Source organism: Lactuca virosa, chromosome 4 (assembly GCF_052849685.1).
Source record: "Lactuca virosa cultivar CGN04683 chromosome 4, Lactuca_virosa_CGN04683_v6, whole genome shotgun sequence".
NCBI lineage: Eukaryota > Viridiplantae > Streptophyta > Magnoliopsida > Asterales > Asteraceae > Lactuca > Lactuca virosa.
In genome coordinates this window covers 192,938,588-192,962,127 of record NC_136429.1, presented here as the reverse complement: position 1 = coordinate 192,962,127, position 23,540 = coordinate 192,938,588, and the positions used below count along the sequence as shown (strand labels likewise).

The following is a 23,540-nucleotide window of genomic DNA, read 5'->3' as shown; positions in this document are numbered from 1 at the left end:
ACCCTGCACCAAAGAAAACTGAGCAAGAACCAATTCAGTTTGTGAGTTAAAGAAAACTATGGTATTAACATCAATAGCAAGAACCAGTTCACTTTTCCAACTGCAGGCTGCCCAAAAATGCTAGATAGAGTTGCCATGCATATCACTGATTGCAGCAATCCATACTATCAAAACCTCACAAAAAATACAAAAAATGATAAATCAAGTATAAATTCACAAGGGATGCATCATGCATGGGAATCGATTCGTCACCTTCAACGCCAAACTCTTCCATCAGGTTACCATTCGTCCGGTATTCATTCCCCACCCTTGCTATTATCAAAACGACACAATCATTTCACCCATCAACTAAGAAACCAGGATCCCGTTTCGTAAAGTAATGAAGATTTTGTGGCTATTGAGTTCACCAAAATGTCCAAATATGTAAAACCGGGAGTTTAACTGCAAACCCGGTGGAACATATGTCATACAAGGTCCTCATATCAAGTATAGAGCTTCACGACTAAAAATAGAGAATCATTAAAAACGATGGACAAGACAAAATCTTAGTTGTCTCTTTGAGCCTAAGCCTGAGATATAAGATACAAAGTTGAGCAGGTTGTGCCAAGCCTCTGGCATTGCAACTATATTATTGTCGATTATCTAATTATAATTTTCACAAATAATGCCAGAGAACGATTTTGGTAAGTTTTTTCGATTTCAAACAAAAATTTTCCAAACGATTTCAAACACATTTTTTTCGATTTTGGTAAGTTCAAACATAATTTTTTTTCGATTTCAAACACAACTTTTTCGATTTCAAACACAATTTTTTCGACTTTAAACTAATTTTTTGACCAGCACCCTTTCAATTTTGTTAAGTCTTCTTTGTGTTTTTACGAATTTACCCCTGCCCATGTCACTTCCTCCGAGATTTTCCAATTTATCATAGCTGAACGAGTTCCGCAGAGACCCTTCCTATGGAAATCATGGTCATTTTATGATAGTTGCAATTTTTTGGTCATTTTCTTCAACCACACCTTCTTTTGTGGTCATTTGTTGATTTTCCCTACTTTTTTTTCTCTTAAATTGCCAATAATTTTACCTATAAATATGTTTATACTCCGTTCCTTAAAAACATTTAGTTACCGCAACTGTTCTTTTGCTTAATAAATCTACACTATACTGTACATAGGTAAACTCTACAAAAAAGTATTTTCTTTAATGAAAGTGTGTGTGTCCAAAAACACTACCTACATATCGCACCCCTATACATGCTTGAAAATAACTTTATAAACCATACCAAAAGCCTTAAAAAAATCCCTAGAATAAGTGTAAGTGTCTATAAAATGAATTGGTATGGTCATATAAATTCTATACAACCTTTAAATAAATTGGAATGTGCATATCAAAGCCCCAAACAAAACCCATAGTTTGCCAAAATTTTGCATGACTTGTAAAATGATGTATAAGCTGTAACATATATGGTCGTACCAAATCCATTAGGTCTTACATATTTTGAATAGGTTTCACATTGTCTTTAAAACACCTTGTAAAGTTGTACCAAAGGTGTTGAGACTCTCTCTCTCTCTATCTATCTTTTCTTTTTTTCAAAAATAATGGTTGTTGCCCATTTTCAAGATTCACACTCTTTTTAGTCGACTTAGGGACCAATTTCAATATTTAAGAACCCTCATAGGATACTGGAAATATTGATCCAAAACAAATTTCTACCTGCAATAACACAAAAATCATTAAATCTAACAATTTCTTCATTTTTCAACATCTTAGCACATCTAGTTACATTCCTCAATAGATTTAGCAATACATTCAAATCAAAAATCGAAAATCTAAATGTTTTCCAATCGATTCTTCTACCATTAGAGACAATATCTCTAACTGATTATCAGTCTCCCTAGATATTTGATCCAAAATTTGGTGATTTACTCTATGTATTAAGCGGCATATTTGTCAAACATTTTTGCACATACAAGGATTATATTAAATTATTAGGATGAAAATTGATCTATTTGGTCTTAAAAAATATATTTTGCATCCATTGGGGGCGATAAGGAGTATAATAAGACATACACCATACTCAACATCAACAAAGTTGGTAAAGGTTAGTTTTAAAATGGTTTCAAATACATATGCTTGTTGTCCCATGAGAATTACAAGCTTTCAATAGGTTTGGATAAATTTAACGAATGAAATCATGCTTTGTTCACCTTAGCTAATGCATAATCATTTGATGGCATGGCAGAGTTAAGAGATTTTGCCGGAACGTTTTGGTTTAGCCAGCAATAGATGGATTTGGTTGTTTCTGATAGTGATTATTGTATTTTACTGTTTCTAACAATTGTATGGTATTTGTGATGTTGAATACAAAGTTATCAAATTATAAGCTTTCTTTCTTTTACCTGAAACTCTAGAACATTATGAAAGGTCGGATTCCTTATATTCTTTCCAACAATATAAGATAAATAAAATAATAACTCTCTATTCTCCTTTTCCCTTTCCATATTTTTCTTTTCGGCCCCTTTCTTTGAACAAAACTCTAGAACACAATGTCAAGGCATATATAGTTTTTAATTATCAGTTTTACTATTAGCAGAAATATAACTGATCCACAGTTTACACATAGAATTTCAATTTTCAGCGAAATGATCGAGTCGTGGTCAAAGATAAGGCGGTTTTATGCCATGGATGCGCACGGGTAGTTGTGTATAACAATACGTACGTGAAAAAGTGTTATCATAAGTGGCAATTTTTGTATAGAGAAAGAAGCATGAAATATTGATTAGAGCAAAGCGTGATTGTACATATAAGCAACATATATATTGCAAAATAAATATTTTGCGTGAAGGGACGATAAAGGAATTGGGTAGATGTAGCTGAGTGTCACTTTTGCAGGCCTTGAAGCACAACATCGTCCAAGGGCATCACCAAGATTTTTTGCATCGTCTTGAGAAGCATGGAGGTGATAGTCTGATATATAATATATTTTGTTTATTTGGTAAAGTAATAGCAGGGATGAAATGCAAGCAAGTATTATATGGGTTGATGATGAGTTGAGATTGAGTGTGGCAAGTTGTGTTTTTGTGATTAGGATATATATAAATAAGGTAAAGCATGAAGTTAGAGATGCAGTACGTAGAGTTGTATATGTAAGTTTGGCAAAGAATTAAGAATAGGAATCCATCCCACATCTTATATGTAAGTTTGGCAAAGAATTAAGAATAGGAATCCATCCCACATCGGAGGGTGAAAAAAAGAAAAGTGAAGGTAGTTGTTGGATAAAAAGTGAGGGTAGGGGAACGGAAAAGTCACTTACCTGGACGGGGTCTTTGGGCGATCAAGAAGGTCCATGGCCTAGGTTGGTGATCTCCATTGCACATTACGGAGAGGTGCCTGTCTAAGGTCGGCCCAAGTTGGTCGAACCTACGTCATAATTTGTGTTAGCGGGGGCCTGCGTTCGCGCGGCCCCTACCCATACTCTAGTTTTAAGATTATTATAAATATATATTTCCAAACGGACGTGTTGTCTTTGTTGGTGTATGTGATATATATTATATAAGAGGGAGTTCAAAGCCAAAAAAGAAACCCGTGCGTAATTTCTGTTGATTCAGATTTGGTTAGGCCCATGCATAGTTTCTGTTGACTCAGATTTGGATAGGTTGCATCGATCATAGTCAAGTAACAAATCATCCCCATCATCAAGTGGTTATGAGGATAGGATACATATATACCTGTCTCTCCTTAGAAACCTTAAACCTGAAAATAACAAATAAATAGAATAGGTAACTTGGATTAGAAGCTGGTAAATTAAAAAATTAATGACAAATATCAAGATTTCTTTGTGCTGCTGCGTTGGGTAGTCTCATGGTTTATAATTTATATTAATATTAACATATGGTAGCTATATTAATTAAGCAAATTAAGCGATTGCAGTGAAGCCATTAGTTGAGTCGGTTGCATGCATGTGAGTGGATGAGAAAATAAAATAATAATACCTGGGCAAAGTTAATGAGTCCGACATCGCCTCAAACAAAGCAAACAGAGAATGTTGAGTGGGTTCAAAACGGAAGGCTTTTCGTTTACGGAAATTTCATACCTTTCTCGGCCTTTTGGCTAAGATCAAGTGTAGTATCTGTTCTTATCAGTTTAATATCTGATATGTGCGCCATCGGCCCACTCGATATTAATCTTATTTTTAATGGGGAAAGATCCGTCACAATAGCTTGCTATTGGGGTCTTTGAGTGTCGCCTTGGCGTTGCACTATTGCCTTGGCATGGCGCACCCCTCCAAATCCAAAGTTTAAGCTTAGCTTTTCTAATGCATCCATGCTGGCCACTTCCACGCACTAAAGTTATAAGCACTTAAGGAGAGTTGCAGCAGGTACCATTGACCCTTGTAGTTTACCATGATTAATTAATAATCCAGATGACTTGTACGCTCCATGCCTGAGGTCATCCCACATACCCTGCACCAAAGAAAACTGAGCAAGAACCAATTCAGTTTGTGAGTTAAAGAAAACTATGGTATTAACATCAATAGCAAGAACCAGTTCACTTTTCCAACTGCAGGCTGCCCAAAAATGCTAGATAGAGTTGCCATGCATATCACTGATTGCAGCAATCCATACTATCAAAACCTCACAAAAAATACAAAAAATGATAAAATAAGTATAAATTCACAAGGGATGCATCATGCATGGGAATCGATTCGTCACCTTCAACGCCAAACTCTTCCATCAGGTTACCATTCGTCCGGTATTCATTCCCCACCCTTGCTATTATCAAAACGACACAATCATTTCACCCATCAACTAAGAAACCAGGATCCCGTTTCGTAAAGTAATGAAGATTTTGGGGCTATTGAGTTCACCAAAATGTCCAAATATGTAAAACCGGGAGTTTAACTGCAAACCCGGTGGAACATATGTCATACAAGGTCCTCATATCAAGTATAGAGCTTCACGACTAAAAATAGAGAATCATTAAAAACGATGGACAAGACAAAATCTTAGTTGTCTCTTTGAGCCTAAGCCTGAGATATAAGATACAAAGTTGAGCAGGTTGTGCCAAGCCTCTGGCATTGCAACTATATTATTGTCGATTATCTAATTATAATTTTCACAAATAATGCCAGAGAACGATTTTGGTAAGTTTTTTCGATTTCAAACAAAAATTTTCCAAACGATTTCAAACACATTTTTTTCGATTTTGGTAAGTTCAAACATAATTTTTTTTCGATTTCAAACACAACTTTTTCGATTTCAAACACAATTTTTTCGACTTTAAACTAATTTTTTGACCAGCACCCTTTCAATTTTGTTAAGTCTTCTTTGTGTTTTTACGAATTTACCCCTGCCCATGTCACTTCCTCCGAGATTTTCCAATTTATCATAGCTGAACGAGTTCCGCAGAGACCCTTCCTATGGAAATCATGGTCATTTTATGATAGTTGCAACTTTTTGGTCATTTTCTTCAACCACACCTTCTTTTGTGGTCATTTGTTGATTTTCCCTACTTTTTTTTCTCTTAAATTGCCAATAATTTTACCTATAAATATGTTTATACTCCGTTCCTTAAAAACATTTATTTACCCCAACTGTTCTTTAGCTTAATAAATCTACACTATACTGTACATAGGTAAACTCTACAAAAAAGTATTTTCTTTAATGAAAGTGTGTGTGTCCAAAAGCACTACCTACATATCGCACCCCTATACATGCTTGAAAATAACTTTATAAACCATACCAAAAGCCCTAAAAAAATCCCTAGAATAGGTGTAAGTGTCTATAAAATGAATTGGTATGGTCATATAAATTCTATACAAGCTTTAAATAAATTGGAATGTGCATATCAAAGCACAAACAAAACCCATCGTTTGCCAAAATTTTGCATGGCTTGTAAAATGATGTATAAGCTGTAACATATATGGTCGTACCAAATCCATTAGGTCTTACATATATTGAATAGGTTTCACATTGTCTTTAAAACACCTTGTAAAGTTGTACCAAAGGTGTTGAGACTCTCTCTCTCTCTCTCTCTCTATCTTTTCTTTTTTTCAAAAATAATGGTTGTTGCCCATTTTCAAGATTCACACTCTTTTTAGTCGACTTAGGGACCAATTTCAATATTTAAGAACCCTCATAGGATACTGGAAATATTGATCCAAAACAAATTTCTACCCGCAATAACACAAAAATCATTAAATCTAACAATTTCTTCATTTTTCAACATCTTAGCACATCTAGTTACATTCCTCAATAGATTTAGCAATACATTCAAATCAAAAATCGAAAATCTAAATGTTTTCCAATCGATTCTTCTACCATTAGAGACAATATCTCTAACTGATTATCAGTCTCCCTAGATATTTGATCCAAAATTTGGTGATTTACTCTATGTATTAAGCGGCATATTTGTCAAACATTTTTGCACATACAAGGATTATATTAAATTATTAGGATGAAAATTGATCTATTTGGTCTTAAAAAATATATTTTGCATCCATTGGGGGCGATAAGGAGTATAATAAGACATACACCATACTCAACATCAACAAAGTTGGTAAAGGTTAGTTTTAAAATGGTTTCAAATACATATGCTTGTTGTCCCATGAGAATTACAAGCTTTCAATAGGTTTGGATAAATTTAACGAATGAAATCATGCTTTGTTCACCTTAGCTAATGCATAATCATTTGATGGCAGAGTTAAGAGATTTTGCCGGAACGTTTTGGTTTAGCCAGCAATAGATGGATTTGGTTGTTTCTGATAGTGATTATTGTATTTTACTGTTTCTAACAATTGTATGGTATTTGTGATGTTGAATACAAAGATATCAAATTATAAGCTTTCTTTCTTTTACCTGAAACTCTAGAACATTATGAAAGGTCGGATTCCTTATATTCTTTCCAACAATATAAGATAAATAAAATAATAACTCTCTATTCTCCTTTTCCCTTTCCATATTTTTCTTTTCGGCCCCTTTCTTTGAACAAAACTCGAGAACACAATGTCAAGGCATATATAGTTTTCAATTATCAGTTTTACTATTAGCAGAAATATAACTGATCCACAGTTTACACATGGAATATCAATTTTCAGCGAAATGGTCGAGTCGTGGTCAAAGATAAGGCGGTTTTATGCCATGGATGCGCACGGGTAGTTGTGTATAACAATACGTACGCGAAAAAGTGTTATCATAACTGGCAATTTTTGTATAGAGAAAGAAGCATCAAATATTGATTAGAGCAAAGCGTGATTGTACATATAAGCAACATATATATTGCAAAATAAATATTTTGCGTGAAGGGACGATAAAGGAATTGGGTAGATGTAGCTGAGTGTCACTTTTGCAGGCCTTGAAGCACAACATCGTCCAAGGGCATCACCAAGATTTTTTGCATCGTCTTGAGAAGCATGGAGGTGATAGTCTGATATATAATATATTTTGTTTATTTGGTAAAGTAATAGCAGGGATGAAATGCAAGCAAGTATTATATGGGTTGATGATGAGTTGAGATTGAGTGTGGCAAGTTGTGTTTTTGTGATTAGGATATATATAAATAAGGTAAAGAATGAAGTTAGAGATGCAGTACGTAGAGTTGTATATGTAAGTTTGGCAAAGAATTAAGAATAGGAATCCATCCCACATCTTATATGTAAGTTTGGCAAAGAATTAAGAATAGGAATCCATCCCACATCGGAGGGTGAAAAAAAGAAAAGTGAAGGTAGTTGTTGGATAAAAAGTGAGGGTAGGGAAACGGAAAAGTCACTTACCTAGACGGAGTCTTTGGGCGATCAAGAAAGTCCATGGCCTAGGTTGGTGATCTCAATTGCACATTACGGAGAGGTGCCTGTCTAAGGTCGGCCCAAGTTGGTTGAACCTACGTCATAATTTGTGTTAGCGGGGGCCTGCGTTCGCGCGGCCCCTACCCATACTCTAGTTTTAAGATTATATTTCCAAACGGACGTCTTGTCTTTGTTGGTGTATGTGATATATATTATATAAGAGGGAGTTCAAAGCCAAAAAAGAAACCCGTGCGTAATTTCTGTTGATTCAGATTTGGTTAGGCCCATGCATAGTTTCTGTTGACTCAGATTTGGATAGGTTGCATCGATCATAGTCAAGTAACAAATCATCCCCATCATCAAGTGGTTATGAGGATAGGATACATATATACCTGTCTCTCCTTAGAAACCTTAAACCTGAAAATAACAAATAAATAGAATAGGTAACTTGGATTAGAAGCTGGTAAATTAAAAAATTAATGACAAATATCAAGATTTCTTTGTGCTGCTGCGTTGGGTAGTCTCATGGTTTATAATTTATATTAATATTAACATATGGTAGCTATATTAATTAAGCAAATTAAGCGATTGCAGTGAAGCCATTAGTTGAGTCGGTTGCATGCATGTGACTGGATGAGAAAATAAAATAATAATACCTGGGAAAAGTTAATGAGTCCGACATCGCCTCAAACAAAGCAAACAGAGAATGTTGAGTGGGTTCAAAACGGAAGGCTTTTCGTTTACGGAAATTTCATACCTTTCTCGGCCTTTTGGCTAAGATCAAGTGTAGTATCTGTTCTTATCAGTTTAATATCTGATATGTGCGCCATCGGCCCACTCGATATTAATCTTATTTTTAATGGGGAAAGATCCGTCACAATAGCTTGCTATTGGGGTCTTTGAGTGTCGCCTTGGCGTTGCACTATTGCCTTGGCATGGCGCACCCCTCCAAATCCAAAGTTTAAGCTTAGCTTTTCTAATGCATCCATGCTGGCCACTTCCACGCACTAAAGTTATAAGCACTTAAGGAGAGTTGCAGCAGGTACCATTGACCCTTGTAGTTTACCATGATTAATTAATAATCCAGATGACTTGTACGCTCCATGCCTGAGGTCATCCCACATACCCTGCACCAAAGAAAACTGAGCAAGAACCAATTCAGTTTGTGAGTTAAAGAAAACTATGGTATTAACATCAATAGCAAGAACCAGTTCACTTTTCCAACTGCAGGCTGCCCAAAAATGCTAGATAGAGTTGCCATGCATATCACTGATTGCAGCAATCCATACTATCAAAACCTCACAAAAAATACAAAAAATGATAAAATAAGTATAAATTCACAAGGGATGCATCATGCATGGGAATCGATTCGTCACCTTCAACGCCAAACTCTTCCATCAGGTTACCATTCGTCCGGTATTCATTCCCCACCCTTGCTATTATCAAAACGACACAATCATTTCACCCATCAACTAAGAAACCAGGATCCCGTTTCGTAAAGTAATGAAGATTTTGGGGCTATTGAGTTCACCAAAATGTCCAAATATGTAAAACCGGGAGTTTAACTGCAAACCCGGTGGAACATATGTCATACAAGGTCCTCATATCAAGTATAGAGCTTCACGACTAAAAATAGAGAATCATTAAAAACGATGGACGATCAAGACAAAATCTTAGTTGTCTCTTTGAGCCTAAGCCTGAGATATAAGATACAAAGTTGAGCAGGTTGTGCCAAGCCTCTGGCATTGCAACTACATTATTGTCGATTATCTAATTATAATTTTCACAAATAATGCCAGAGAACGATTTTGGTAAGTTTTTTCGATTTCAAACAAAAATTTTCCAAACGATTTCAAACACATTTTTTTCGATTTTGGTAAGTTCAAACATAATTTTTTTCGATTTCAAACACAACTTTTTCGATTTCAAACACAATTTTTTCAACTTTAAACTAAATTTTTGACCAGCACCTTTTCAATTTTGTTAAGTCTTCTTTGTGTTTTTACGAATTTACCCCTGCCCGTGTCACTTCCTCCGAGATTTTCCAATTTATCATAGCTGAACGAGTTCCGCAGAGACCCTTCCTATGGAAATCATGGTCATTTTATGATAGTTGCAATTTTTTGGTCATTTTCTTCAACCACACCTTCTTTTGTGGTCATTTGTTGATTTTCCCTACTTTTTTTTCTCTTAAATTGCCAATAATTTTACCTATAAATATGTTTATACTCCGTTCCTTAAAAACATTTATTTACCCCAACTGTTCTTTTGCTTAATAAATCTACACTATACTGTACATAGGTAAACTCTACAAAAAAGTATTTTCTTTAATGAAAGTGTGTGTGTCCAAAAGCACTACCTACATATCGCACCCCTATACATGCTTGAAAATAACTTTATAAACCATACCAAAAGCCCTAAAAAAATCCCTAGAATAAGTGTAAGTGTCTATAAAATGAATTGGTATGGTCATATAAATTTTATACAACCTTTAAATAAATTGGAATGTGCATATCAAAGCCCCAAACAAAACCCATCGTTTGCCAAAATTTTGCATGGCTTGTAAAATGATGTATAAGCTGTAACATATATGGTCGTACCAAATCCATTAGGTCTTACATATTTTGAATAGGTTTCACATTGTCTTTAAAACACCTTGTAAAGTTGTACCAAAGGTGTTGAGACTCTCTCTCTCTCTCTCTATCTTTTCTTTTTTTCAAAAATAATGGTTGTTGCCCATTTTCAAGATTCACACTCTTTTTAGTCGACTTAGGGACCAATTTCAATATTTAAGAACCCTCATAGGATACTGGAAATATTGATCCAAAACAAATTTCTACCTGCAATAACACAAAAATCATTAAATCTAACAATTTCTTCATTTTTCAACATCTTAGCACATCTAGTTACATTCCTCAATAGATTTAGCAATACATTCAAATCAAAAATCGAAAATCTAAATGTTTTCCAATCGATTCTTCTACCATTAGAGACAATATCTCTAACTGATTATCAGTCTCCCTAGATATTTGATCCAAAATTTGGTGATTTACTCTATGTATTAAGCGGCATATTTGTCAAACATTTTTGCACATACAAGGATTATATTAAATTATTAGGATGAAAATTGATCTATTTGGTCTTAAAAAATATATTTTTCATCCATTGGGGGCGATAAGGAGTATAATAAGACATACACCATACTCAACATCAACAAAGTTGGTAAAGGTTAGTTTTAAAATGGTTTCAAATACATATGCTTGTTGTCCCATGAGAATTACCAGCTTTCAATAGGTTTGGATAAATTTAACGAATGAAATCATGCTTTGTTCACCTTAGCTAATGCATAATCATTTGATGGCCAGAGTTAAGAGATTTTGCCGGAACTTTTTGGTTTAGCCAGCAATAGATGGATTTGGTTGTTTCTGATAGTGATTATTGTATTTTACTGTTTCTAACAATTGTATGGTATTTGTGATGTTGAATACAAAGTTATCAAATTATAAGCTTTCTTTCTTTTACCTGAAACTCTAGAACATTATGAAAGGTCGGATTCTTTATATTCTTTCCAACAATATAAGATAAATAAAATAATAACTCCCTATTCTCCTTTTCCCTTTCCATATTTTTCTTTTCGGCCCCTTTCTTTGAACAAAACTCGAGAACACAATGTCAAGGCATATATAGTTTTTAATTATCAGTTTTACTATTAGCAGAAATATAACTGATCCACAGTTTACACATGGAATATCAATTTTCAGCGAAATGGTCGAGTCGTGGTCAAAGATAAGGCGGTTTTATGCCATGGATGCGCACGGGTAGTTGTGTATAACAATACGTACGTGAAAAAGTGTTATCATAAGTGGCAATTTTTGTATAGAGAAAGAAGCATGAAATATTGATTAGAGCAAAGCGTGATTGTACATATAAGCAACATATATATTGCAAAATAAATATTTTGCGTGAAGGGATGATAAAGGAATTGGGTAGATGTAGCTGAGTGTCACTTTTGCAGGCCTTGAAGCACAACATCGTCCAAGGGCATCACCAAGATTTTTTGCATCGTCTTGAGAAGCATGGAGGTGATAGTCTGATATATAATATATTTTGTTTACTTGGTAAAGTAATAGCAGGGATGAAATGCAAGCAAGTATTATATGGGTTGATGATGAGTTGAGATTGAGTGTGGCAAGTTGTGTTTTTGTGATTAGGATATATATAAATAAGGTAAAGCATGAAGTTAGAGATGCAGTACGTAGAGTTGTATATGTAAGTTTGGCAAAGAATTAAGAATAAGAATCCATCCCACATCTTATATGTAAGTTTGGCAAAGAATTAAGAATAGGAATCCATCCCACATCGGAGGGTGAAAAAAAGAAAAGTGAAGGTAGTTGTTGGATAAAAAGTGAGGGTAGGGGAACGGAAAAGTCACTTACCTGGACGGGGTCTTTGGGCGATCAAGAAGGTCCATGGCCTAGGTTGGTGATCTCCATTGCACATTACGGAGAGGTGCCTGTCTAAGGTCGGCTCAAGTTGGTCGAACCTACGTCATAATTTGTGTTAGCGGGGGCCTGCGTTCGCGCGGCCCCTACCTATACTCTAGTTTTAAGATTATTATAAATATATATTTCCAAACGGACGTCTTGTCTTTGTTGGTGTATGTGATATATATTATATAAGAGGGAGTTCAAAGCCAAAAAAGAAACCCGTGCGTAATTTCTGTTGATTCAGATTTGGTTAGGCCCATGCATAGTTTCTGTTGACTCAGATTTGGATAGGTTGCATCGATCATAATCAAGTAACAAATCATCCCCATCATCAAGTGGTTATGAGGATAGGATACATATATACCTGTCTCTCCTTAGAAACCTTAAACCTGAAAATAACAAATAAATAGAATAGGTAACTTGGATTAGAAGCTGGTAAATTAAAAAATTAATGACAAATATCAAGATTTCTTTGTGCTGCTGCGTTGGGTAGTCTCATGGTTTATAATTTATATTAATATTAACATATGGTAGCTATATTAATTAAGCAAATTAAGCGATTGCAGTGAAGCCATTAGTTGAGTCGGTTGCATGCATGTGACTGGATGAGAAAATAAAATAATAATACCTGGGCAAAGTTAATGAGTCCCACATCCCCTCAAACAAAGCAAACAGAGAATGTTGAGTGGGTTCAAAACGGAAGGCTTTTCGTTTACGGAAATTTCATACCTTTCTCGGCCTTTTGGCTAAGATCAAGTGTAGTATTTGTTCTTATCAGTTTAATATCTGATATGTGGGCCATCGGCCCACTCGATATTAATCTTATTTTTTATGGGGAAAGATCCGTCACAATAGCTTGCTATTGGGGTCTTTGAGTGTCGCCTTGGCGTTGCACTATTGCCTTGGCATGGCGCACCCCTCCAAATCCAAAGTTTAAGCTTAGCTTTTCTAATGCATCCATGCTGGCCACTTCCACGCACTAAAGTTATAAGCACTTAAGGAGAGTTGCAGCAGGCACCATTGACCCTTGTAGTTTACCATGATTAATTAATAATCCAGATGACTTGTACGCTCCATGCCTGAGGTCATCCCACATACCCTGCACCAAAGAAAACTGAGCAAGAACCAATTCAGTTTGTGAGTTAAAGAAAACTATGGTATTAACATCAATAGCAAGAACCAGTTCACTTTTCCAACTGCAGGCTGCCCAAAAATGCTAGATAGAATTGCCATGCATATCACTGATTGCAGCAATCCATACTATCAAAACCTCACAAAAAATACAAAAAATGATAAAACAAGTATAAATTCACAAGGGATGCATCATGCATGGGAATCGATTCGTCATCTTCAACGCCAAACTCTTCCATCAGGTTACCATTCGTCCGGTATTCATTCCCCACCCTTGCTATTATCAAAACGACACAATCATTTCACCCATCAACTAAGAAACCAGGATCCCGTTTCGTAAAGTAATGAAGATTTTGTGGCTATTGAGTTCACCAAAATGTCCAAATATGTAAAACCGGGAGTTTAACTGCAAACCCAGCGGAACATATGTCATACAAGGTCCTCATATCAAGTATAGAGCTTCACGACTAAAAATAGAGAATCATTAAAAACGATGGACGATCAAGACAAAATCTTAGTTGTCTCTTTGAGCCTAAGCCTGAGATATAAGATACAAAGTTGAGCAGGTTGTGCCAAGCCTCTGGCATTGCAACTATATTATTGTCGATTATCTAATTATAATTTTCACAAATAATGCCAGAGAACGATTTTGGTAAGTTTTTTCGATTTCACACAAAAATTTTCCAAACGATTTCAAACACATTTTTTTCGATTTTGGTAAGTTCAAACATAATTTTTTTCGATTTCAAACACAACTTTTTCGACTTTAAACTAAATTTTTGACCAGCACCCTTTCAATTTTGTTAAGTCTTCTTTGTGTTTTTACGAATTTACCCCTGCCCGTGTCACTTCCTCCGAGATTTTCCAATTTATCATAGCTGAACGAGTTCCGCAGAGACCCTTCCTATGGAAATCATGGTCATTTTATGATAGTTGCAATTTTTTGGTCATTTTCTTCAACCACACCTTCTTTTGTGGTCATTTGTTGATTTTCCCTACTTTTTTTTCTCTTAAATTGCCAATAATTTTACCTATAAATATGTTTATACTCCGTTCCTTAAAAACATTTATTTACCCCAACTGTTCTTTTGCTTAATAAATCTACACTATACTGTACATAGGTAAACTCTACAAAAAAGTATTTTCTTTAATGAAAGTGTGTGTGTCCAAAAGCACTACCTACATATCGCACCCCTATACATGCTTGAAAATAACTTTATAAACCATACCAAAAGCCCTAAAAAAATCCCTAGAATAAGTGTAAGTGTCTATAAAATGAATTGGTATGGTCATATAAATTCTATACAACCTTTAAATAAACTGGAATGTGCATATCAAAGCCCCAAACAAAACCCATCGTTTGCCAAAATTTTGCATGGCTTGTAAAATGATGTATAAGCTGTAACATATATGGTCGTACCAAATCCATTAGGTCTTACATATTTTGAATAGGTTTCACATTGTCTTTAAAACACCTTGTAAAGTTGTACCAAAGGTGTTGAGACTCTCTCTCTCTCTCTCTATCTTTTATTTTTTTCAAAAATAATGGTTGTTGCCCATTTTCAAGATTCACACTCTTTTTAGTCGACTTAGGGACCAATTTCAATATTTAAGAACCCTCATAGGATACTAGAAATATTGATCCAAAACAAATTTCTACCTGCAATAACACAAAAATCATTAAATCTAACAATTTCTTCATTTTTCAACATCTTAGCACATCTAGTTACATTCCTCAATAGATTTAGCAATACATTCAAATCAAAAATCGAAAATCTAAATGTTTTCCAATCGATTCTTCTACCATTAGAGACAATATCTCTAACTGATTATCAGTCTCCCTAGATATTTGATCCAAAATTTGGTGATTTACTCTATGTATTAAGCGGCATATTTGTCAAACATTTTTGCACATACAAGGATTATATTAAATTATTAGGATGAAAATTGATCTATTTGGTCTTAAAAAATATATTTTTCATCCATTGGGGGCGATAAGGAGTATAATAAGACATACACCATACTCAACATCAACAAAGTTGGTAAAGGTTAGTTTTAAAATGGTTTCAAATACATATGCTTGTTGTCCCATGAGAATTACCAGCTTTCAATAGGTTTGGATAAATTTAACGAATGAAATCATGCTTTGTTCACCTTAGCTAATGCATAATCATTTGATGGCCAGAGTTAAGAGATTTTGCCGGATTGAACAAGAATATCCAGCCAAATTGCGAATAACTATTATCCCGGTCCATTATAAAATTTACATCACTATAACCACTCACTTTAAGTTCATATTTTCCACCGAAAACTAAGATCATATCTTTGGTTTTCGGTAAATACTTAAGTATGTTCTTCACTGTTATCCAATGAGTTGCCTCAGGATCTCCTTAATATCAGCTAAGCATGCTTAAAGTATAAGCCACATCAAGGTGAGTACAAGTCATAACATACATGATTGATCCTATAGCCGAAGCATATGAGTTTTAGTTTATCTTAGGTATCACACCTAATGAGAGCCTTAAAATCCCAGACTTTGATACGTACGAGTGAGGGAGGTTTCCCACTCTACATTTCATGAGGTGTTTTGGAAACCTTCTTGGTAGGAACGAGATTAGGGATACAGGTGGTTGTCTCTAAGGCATACCCCCAAAATGATATAGGGAATAATGCTTGACTCATTATGGAACGAACCATGTCAAGTAAGGTTTGATTTTGCCTTTCAGTTACACCATTAAGTTGTGGTGTCATGGGAGGGTCAATTTTGAAACAATTTCACATTCTTTAAGATAATCGTTGAAACCGATACTAAGATATTATCCATCTCTATCTGATAGGATCCTCCTTATCTTCTTGCCTAATTGATTATCTACTTCGTGCTTAAACCCTTCACACTTTTCAAAGATTTTCGGCTTATGCTTGATTAAATAGATATAGCCATATCTAATATAATCATCAGTAAATGTCACATGGTAGCAATTATCATCCCTTGTGTCGGACTTTAAAGGACCACATACATATGTATGGATGAGGTCTAACATTCCTTCACGTCTTTCACAAGTTCCCATGAAAGGTAATTTAGTCATTTTACCTAATAGACAAGATTCACATTCATCATTTGACTTCAAGTCAAATGATTCCAACACTCCATTCTTTTGGAGTTGGGCGATGCGTTTCTTGTTTATATACCCAATACGACAATGCCATAAGGATGCCTGGTCTAAAACATTAGAAGAACTAATACTAAATACACCATTGCTAAGGTCATTAACACACAAAACAATTTCATACATGCCATTACAAGGATAACATTTTATAAACTAAAATTGCACCATCATTATTGTCAAACACATAACGATAACCTTGTATAAATAAACCATGAAAATAAATTATGTTTTTTTTGTCATTTTTGACTATAACAACAATTTTCTAAATCAAACCTAACACTATCACCAAACATAAGCTCATAAGTCCCAATCTTGGTAACAGCCGGAATACATCTATTCCCCATGATCAGGTTCAACTTCCATGTTCGGCCCTTTCACTTTCCCTTAGTCCCTATATATCATAACGAATATAGAAACCACATCCCATATCAAGGATCCAAGAATTTGAAAATTGAATGTTATTGATTTCTATATAGTACATACCAGATGTGGAGCCAGATACCTTTCCTTTAGCTTCTCTCACTTCTTGCAAGTACTTGGGGAAACTTCTCTTCCAATGTCTTTTCTGGACACAATGAAAGCACACGACCTCTTTTGGATCACCGACATAAGGAGAATCAAAGTTGAACTTTCCCTTTGGCCCACCATTGGGCTCTCTAATGTGGGATTTTCCTTTCCATTTGGGTTGGGAATAAGTCTTCCTTTTCTTCCCCTTTCCTTGTTGAATGGCCATGACAAGTGCATTTACACTACTGTTCGAATGTGACTTTTACATTCCAGCTTTAGCAGTTTGTTATAGACTATGTAGCTCAATTAATGTTGTTTTTGTGTTGTTTTTTTTAAATGATAAGCTAGGATAAATTGATCATAACTAGTTGACAAGAGTTGAGGCCATATCAATGGCCAGATCCTTGTCGAAATTCACATTCAGAACATACTCCTTGTTCTCATAGCGAAATGTCATCTTCAAATTTCGCATCCAGTGCAAATAGTTTGGACTAATAAGCTTTTATTTTGACATAATTGATAGAAGAGTGAAGTTTGAGTTTTGAGTGGGTGGATGAGGAGGAAGAAGATCACCATTTCCTGACATCAAAAATAAGAGATAAGGTTTTAGTTAGTTGATTCAATCTTTAATATTTTAACCCACATTAATATCTAAGGCTAGAATCCATAAATACAATTCCTCTATAGATTTAGCAATACATTCCAATCATAAATCTGAAATGTAAATGGTTTCCAATCGATTCTTCTACCATTAGAGACGATATCTCTAACTGATTGATATTTGATCCAAAATTTGTTGATTTACTCTATGTAGTAAGCGGCATATTTGTCTAATATTTTTGCGAATACAAGGATTATATTAAATTATTAGGATGAAAATTAATTAAGTTTGTTTCCGGCGTTTCATTCCGGTTCTCCTCCTAATAAGTTTTATTATGCTTTTTTTTTATCTTCTTTTCCTTCAAATGGGGACAGGCTCTTTATTATTATTATTATTATTTTTTGTTTTTTTATCTAGGTTGGTCGACTTCCTCGGGGTGAACGCGCTCACGTCCACTTTTAAAAAATGGGCTGCCCCGCCGCCCTTACCTTCGTGATTGGTTGTGCTTGTCGAGCACTCGTCACTCCGGAGGCAAGCGCTCGATAGCGCATTGGTGCTTCCCGGGCCTTCTCACCAGCCTCACGTGGCTGAAGAGGTTCCCCACCAAGATGGCATACAGGACCATTCTGTAGGCTTCCTATCAAATAGTTCAGTCTGGTGGCAGAGATAGACACTTTGGATTCGGCGAGCTACTCCGCTTTCACATTCAGATTATAGAAAGATGGTTACTACATTGATATTTGGTGTTAAAAAATATATTTTGCATCCATTGGGGGCGATAAGGAGTATGATAAGACATACACCATACTCAACATCAACAAAGTTGGTAAATGTTAGTTTTTAAATGGTTTCAAATACATATGCTTGTTGTCCCATTAGAATTACAAACTTTTAATAGGTTAGGATAAATTTAATGAATGAAATCATGCTCTGTTGACATTAGCTAGTGCATAATCATTTCATGGCAAGAGTTAAGAGATTTTGCCAGAACTTTTTGGTTTAGCCAGCAATAGATGTATTTGGTTGTTGCTGATAGTGATTATTGTACTTTACTGTTTCTAACAATTGTATAGTATTGTGATGTTAAATACAAAGTTATCAAATTATAAGCTTTCTTTCTTTTACCTGAAACTCTAGAACATTATGAAAGGTCGGGTTCCTTATATTCTTTCCAAGTCTATAAGATAAATAAAATAATAACTTTCTTTTCTCCTTTTCCCTTTACATAATTTTCTTTTCGGCCCCTTTCTCTGAACAAAACCTGAGAACACAATGTAAAGGCATATATAGTTTTTAATTATCAGTTTTAGTATTAGCAGGAATATAACTGATCCACAGTTTACACATGGAATATCAATTTTCAGCGAAACGGTCAAGTCGTGGTCAAAGATAAGGCGGTTTTATGCCATGGATGTGCACGGGTAGTTGTGTATAGCAATACGTACGTGAAAAAGTATTCTCATAAGTGGCAATTTTTGTATCGAGAAAGAGGCATGAAATATTGATTAGAACAAAGCGTGATTGTACCTGAAAATTAAATATTGCAAAATAAATATTTTGCGTGAAGGGACGATAAAGGAATTGGGTAGAAGCAGTTGAGTGTCACTTTTGCAGGCCTTGAAGCACAACATCTGATTTAATTACCCTTTTCCGTGCTCTCACCTTATGAAAAAGGTCATAGAGTTTAGGTGCGATGTGCTAACAATTGGTCTAGCTTGTACCGAAGATCACTTGTGATTTTAACATATCGTCCAAGGGCATCACCAAGATTTTTGCATCGTCTTGAGAAGCATGGAGGTGATAGTCTGATATATAATATATTTTGTTTATTTGGTAAAGTAATAGCAGGGATGAAATGCAAACAAGTATTATATGGGTTGATGATGAGTTGAGATTGAGTGTGGCAAGTTGTGATTAGGATATATAAATAAGGTAAAGCAGGAAGTTACAGATGTAGCACGTAGAGGAGTATATGTAAGTTTGGCAAAGAATTAAGAATAGGAATCCATCCCACATCGGAGGGTGAAGAAAAGAAAAGTGAAGGTAGTTGTTGGATAAAAAGTGAGGGTAGGAGAACAGAAAAGTCACTTACCTGGACTGGGTCTTTGGGCGATCAAGAAGGTCCATGGCCTAGGTTGGTGATCTCCATTGCACATTACGGAGAGGTGCCTGTCTAAGGTCGGCCCAAGTTGGTCGAACCTACGTCATAATTTGTGTTAGCGGGGGCTTGCGTTTGCGCGGCCCCTATCCATACCCTAGTTTTATGGTTTATACTTTATATTAAAATATGGTACCTAGGTATATTAAGCAAACTAAGCTGTTGCAGTCTACTACCAATATTAATTAGCTAGAAGGGAGTGAAGCCATTAATTGAGTCGGTTGCATGAGAAAATTAAATAATATTACCTGTGCAAAGTTAATGAGTCCCACATCGCCTCAAGGAAAGCAAACAGAGAATTTTGAGTAGGTTCAAAACGGAAGGCCTTTCCCTTGCGGAAATTTCATACCTTTCTCGGCCTTTTGGCTAAAATCAGTGTAGTATCTGTTCTCATCATTTTAATATCTGATATGTGGGCCATCGGCTCACTTGATATTAATAATATTTTTTATGGGGAAAGATCTGTCACAATAGCTTGCTATTGGGGTCTTTGAGTGTCGCCTTGGCGTTGAGCTATTGCCTTGGCATGGCGCACCCCTCCAAATCCAAAGTTTAAGCTTAGCTTTTCTAATGCATCCATGCTGGCCACTTCCACTAAAGTTATAAGCACTTAAGGAGAGTTGCAGCAGGTACCATTGACCCTTGTAGTTTACCATGATTAATTAATAATCCAGATGACTTGTACGCTCCATGCCTGAGGTCATCCCACATACCCTGCACCAAAGAAAACTGAGGAAGAACCAATTCAGTGTGTGAGTTGAAGAAAACTATTGTATTAACATCAATAGCAAGAACCAGTTCACGTTTCCAACTGCAGGCTGCCCAAAAATGCTAGATAGAGATGCCATGCATATCACTGATTGCAGGAATCCATACTATCAAAACCTCACAAAAAATGATAAAACAAGTATAAATTCACAAGGGATGCATCATGCATGGGAATCGAGTCGTCACCTTCAACGCCAAACTCTTCCATCAGGTTACCATTCGTCCGGTATTCATTCCCCACCCTTGCTATTATCAAAACCACACAATCATTTCACCCATCAACTAGGAAACCAGGATCCCGTTTCGTAAAGTAATGAAGATTTTGTGGCTATTGAGCTCACCAAAATGTCTAAATATGCAAAACCGGGAGTTTAACTGCAAACCCGGTGGAACATATGTCATACTAGGTCCTCATATCAAGTATAGAGCTTCACGACTAAAAATAGAAAATCATTAAAAACGATGGACTAATCAAGACAAAATCTTAGTTGTCTCTTTGAGCCTAAGCCTGAGATATAAGATACAAAGTTGAGCAAGTTGCAACTACATTATTGTCGATTATCTAATTATAATTTTCACAAATAATGCCAGAGAACGGTTTTGGTAAGTTTTTTCGATTTCAAACAAAAAATTTTCAAACGATTTCAAACACATTTTTTTCGATTTTGATAACTTCAAACATAAATTTTTTCGATTTTAAACACAACTTTTTCGATTTCAAACACAATTTTTTCGATTTAAACTAAAATTTTTGACCAGCACCCTTTCAATTTTGTTAAGTCTTCTTTGTGTTTTTATGAATTTACCCCTGCCCACGTCACTTCCTCAGAGCTTTTCCAATTCATCAAAGCTGAACGAGTTCTGCAGAGACCCTTCCTATGGAAATCATGGACATTTTATGAAAGTTGCAATTTTTTGGTCATTTTCTTCAACCACACCTTCTTTTGTGGTCAGTTGTTGACTTTTTCCCTACTTTTTTTTCCCTTAAATTGCCAATAATTTTACCTGTAAATATGTTTATACCGCGTTCTTTAAAAACATTTATTTACCCAAGTGTTCTTTTGCTTAATAAATCTACACTATACTCTACATAGGTAAACTCTACAAAAAAGTACTTTCTTTGATGAAAGTGTGTATCCAAAAACACTACCTACATATCGCACCCCTGTACATGCTGGGAAATAACTTTATAAACCATACCAAAAGCCCTAGAAAAAAAATCCCTAGAATAAGTGTAAGTTTCTATAAAATGAATTGGTATGGTCATATAAATTCTATACAACCTTCAAATAAATTGGAATGTCCACATCAAAGCCCCAAACAAAACCCATCGTTTGCCAAAATTTTGCATGGGTTGTAAAATGAAGTATGAGCTGTAACATATATGGTCGTACCAAATCCATTAGGTCTTACATATTTTGAATAGGTTTCACATTGTCTTTAAAACACCTTGTAAAGTTGTACCAAAGGTGCTGAGACTCTCTCTTTTTTTTTTCAAAAATAATGGTTGTTGCCCATTTTCAGGATTCACACTATATTTTGTCAACTTAGAGACCAATTTCAATGATTAAGAACCCTCATAGGATACTAGAAATACTGATAATATTGATCCAAGAAAAATTTCTACCTGCAATAACACAAAAATCATTAAATCTAACAATTTCTTCATTTTTCAACATCTTAGCACATCTAGTTACATTCCTCAATAGATTTAGCAATACATTCCAATCACAAATCGAAAATCTAAATGTTTTCCAATCGATTCTTCTACCATTAGAGATAATATCTCTAACTGATTATCAATCTCCCTTGATATTTGATCCAAAATTTGGTGATTTACTCTATGTATTAAGCAACATATTTGTCAAACATTTTTGCACATACAAGGATTATATTAAATTCTTAGGATGAAAATTGATCTATTTGGTCATAAAAAATATATTTTGCATCCATTGGGGGCGATAAAGAGTATGATAAGACATACACCATACTCAACATCAACAAAGTTGGTAAAGGTTAGTTTTTAAATGGTTTCAAATACATATGCTTGTTGTCCCATGAGAATTACAAACTTTCAATAGGTTTGTATAAATTTAACGAATGAAATCATGCTTTGTTCACCTTAGCTAATGCATAATCATTTGATGGCCAGAGTTAAGAGATTTTGCCGGAACTTTTTGGTTTAGCCAACAATAAATGGATTTGGTTGTTTCTGATAGTGATTATTGTATTTTACTGTTTTAACAATTGTATGGTATTTGTGATGTTAAATACAAAGTTATCAAATTATAAGCTTTCTTTCTTTTACCTGAAACTCTAGAACATTATGAAAGGTCGGATTCCTTATATTCTTTCCAACTATATAAGATAACTAAAATAATAACTCTCTGTTCTCATTTTCCCTTTCCATATTTTTCTTTTTGGCCCCTTTTCTTTGAACAAAACTTGAGAACACAATGTAAAGGCATATATAGTTTTTAATTATCAGTTTTACTATTAGCAGAAATATAACTGATCCACAGTTTACACATGGAATATCAATTTTCAGCGAAATGGTCGAGTCGTGGTCAAAGATAAGGCGGTTTTATGCCATGGATGCGCACGGGTAGTTGTGTATAACAATACGTACGTGAAAAACTGTTAAAATAAGTGGCAATTTTTTTATGAAGAAAGAGGCATGAAATATTGATTAGAGCAAAAGCGTGACTGTACCTGAAAACTAAATATTGCAAAATAAATATTTTGCGTGAAGGGACGATAAAGGAATTGGGTAGATGTAGCTGAGTGTCACTTTTGCAAGCCTTGAAGCACAACATCGTCCAAGGGCATCACCAAGATTTTTTGCATTGTCTTGAGAAGCATGGAGGTGATAGTCTGATATATAATATATTTTGTTTATTTAGTAAAGTAATAGCAGGGATGAAATGCAAGCAAGTAT

The 23,540-nt window shown here is 35.0% G+C and overlaps 8 non-coding genes across 8 annotated transcripts; all 8 read left to right on the top strand.

Annotated features, from left to right (window-relative positions):
• Window positions 1-3,305: 3,305 nt before the first annotated feature.
• On the top strand, window positions 3,306-3,469 carry LOC145110591 (U1 spliceosomal RNA). The gene has a single exon (XR_013709958.1). It is a non-coding gene; the product is annotated as a U1 spliceosomal RNA (small nuclear RNA).
• Window positions 3,470-4,089: 620 nt separating this feature from the next.
• Window positions 4,090-4,285, top strand: LOC145110001 (U2 spliceosomal RNA). The gene has a single exon (XR_013709394.1). It is a non-coding gene; the product is annotated as a U2 spliceosomal RNA (small nuclear RNA).
• A 3,478-nt stretch (window positions 4,286-7,763) lies between these two features.
• On the top strand, window positions 7,764-7,927 carry LOC145110650 (U1 spliceosomal RNA). The gene has a single exon (XR_013710014.1). It is a non-coding gene; the product is annotated as a U1 spliceosomal RNA (small nuclear RNA).
• Window positions 7,928-8,536: 609 nt separating this feature from the next.
• LOC145110000 (U2 spliceosomal RNA) lies at window positions 8,537-8,732 on the top strand. The gene has a single exon (XR_013709393.1). It is a non-coding gene; the product is annotated as a U2 spliceosomal RNA (small nuclear RNA).
• A 3,479-nt stretch (window positions 8,733-12,211) lies between these two features.
• On the top strand, window positions 12,212-12,375 carry LOC145110620 (U1 spliceosomal RNA). The gene has a single exon (XR_013709986.1). It is a non-coding gene; the product is annotated as a U1 spliceosomal RNA (small nuclear RNA).
• Window positions 12,376-12,995: 620 nt separating this feature from the next.
• On the top strand, window positions 12,996-13,191 carry LOC145109986 (U2 spliceosomal RNA). Its single transcript, XR_013709379.1, has one exon. It is a non-coding gene; the product is annotated as a U2 spliceosomal RNA (small nuclear RNA).
• A 6,569-nt stretch (window positions 13,192-19,760) lies between these two features.
• Window positions 19,761-19,924, top strand: LOC145110633 (U1 spliceosomal RNA). Its single transcript, XR_013709998.1, has one exon. It is a non-coding gene; the product is annotated as a U1 spliceosomal RNA (small nuclear RNA).
• Window positions 19,925-20,179: 255 nt separating this feature from the next.
• LOC145110032 (U2 spliceosomal RNA) lies at window positions 20,180-20,374 on the top strand. The gene has a single exon (XR_013709427.1). It is a non-coding gene; the product is annotated as a U2 spliceosomal RNA (small nuclear RNA).
• Window positions 20,375-23,540: the final 3,166 nt, after the last annotated feature.